Raw genomic sequence first — 1,432 nt, 5'->3', positions numbered from 1 at the left:
TGGAGAATGATTGGAGTTCCTAATAGAAATCACCTCCAACAAGTCCTCCAGCCCGGGTCATAGTGCAGTGTGTTGTCATGTGATACCCCCCCCCCCTCCTCCCCCGCACTTTGGCCGCCGAGTCTTGGGATTTGTCGCTGTCAGCCCGCCTCGCGCCCGCCTTGCGCCCAGCCTAGGCCGACCACTGGATTTACACCCGACGGGGTAAGTAAGAGCGTGTCCATCAGGTGTCCCATGTGCCGGCCCGCCTCGGCTCCGCTCGGCTCCGCTTCCGCTCAGCTCGGCCCCCCGTAAGCCGGACGGCCGTGATGATTAAATTACCCCGGTCTAACTAAATCCTCGGACGTGATGTTCTAGACCAGAGAGTTTCACCGGCGGCGGCGCCCCCCGGGCCATTCGTGCAATCTCACCCCCCATTCCACCACCCCGCCGCTCGCATCCCCGTGTATGAAAACTCATTGTTTAGAAAATGGAGATGTAATCTGCGGCTCCTCTATGACTCCCCTATTTTTTTTTCCCGCTGTTTTTGTTGTTTGTTTTCGTAATGTGATTTTTCCTCCTTTATATTTTTGTTTTTTAAAAAAGACTCATCCAATCTCGGCAATGCTGGTGCCCTGACAGCAGCGTCGCTCGAGCTCGTCGGTTTGCTTTGTGCTCGCCATGCTCTTGTCAAAACACGCGATGCGCCTCACTTAATTGTGCGGAGAATCCTTACTATCATCATTGTATAGTGCTGTGGTTGCGCTGCCCCGTTGATTGGCCGTGCCTCTCCTCCTTCGCTCCGCCTTTCCTCACTATCATCACCATCACCCCATTATAATCGGATTGGCGGATAGACCACTTTACCTACCAGCGCAACGCAGCAGCGCGTCATTAAGGAGTAACTTAATTTCCTTTTCAGTCTTTCGCGGATCGATATCCCCGCTCCGAAAGTCGCATATTTTGAAGTGTATTAATAATAATAAAAAAATGCTTCTGGAGCGTCGACCTCCATATTTACTCCCATTCACGGATAATTGCTCTAAGTGCGGCGACGAAACCGAATTATTTCCCCCCTCCCTTTCTCCCCGGGGACGCGCCTCGCACACTGCCACCGATTATACTCCTTAGTCTAACGCAAATTTGCGAGCCCGGCCGGGCGGCCGCCGCTGCGAGAGTTTCGGTCCGCGCGCCCCCCGCGCCAAACGCCAAAAGACTTTTGCTGAAAGTAATACTGGCACCCATTTCGCTTGCAGTTCCTTTCAAGGAAAACAAACGTTTTTTACCCAGCCGGTGGCGCTGGCGGCCGGCCAGGGCGGCGGGCCCCCTATTGGCCGCTCGGATCTCCATGTCATCCTGCCCCCGAGAGCCCCCTCCCCCGACGACGTGTGCTCACTAGCGTGCGTGCGCGTCCCCAAAGGGACAGTTAAATTCACCGGCCTAATGAAGCGGC

General features: G+C 55.1%; 1 protein-coding gene across 2 annotated transcripts in view; it reads left to right on the top strand.

The window, feature by feature from the left end:
• The window catches only part of LOC113218226 (dipeptidase 1-like), a 192,473-nt gene that overhangs the window by 8,270 nt on the left and 182,771 nt on the right, over positions 1 to 1,432 (top strand). The window contains exon 1 of one of the 2 annotated variants that reach the window (XM_052273453.1): positions 41 to 204. The exons of the other annotated variant lie outside the window; for it this stretch is intronic. The gene's annotated coding sequence lies outside the window, so the exon portion shown is untranslated. Of the gene's footprint in view, positions 1 to 40; positions 205 to 1,432 lie in introns of those variants that run through there. 2 annotated transcript variants of the gene reach the window in all.

Source organism: Frankliniella occidentalis, unplaced genomic scaffold (assembly GCF_000697945.3).
Source record: "Frankliniella occidentalis isolate FOCC.00 unplaced genomic scaffold, Focc_3.1 Scaffold273, whole genome shotgun sequence".
In the NCBI taxonomy this organism is placed as follows: Eukaryota; Metazoa; Arthropoda; class Insecta; order Thysanoptera; family Thripidae; genus Frankliniella; species Frankliniella occidentalis.
The sequence above is the reverse complement of the archived record's forward strand: the minus strand, read 5'-3'. Positions and strand labels throughout refer to the sequence as shown.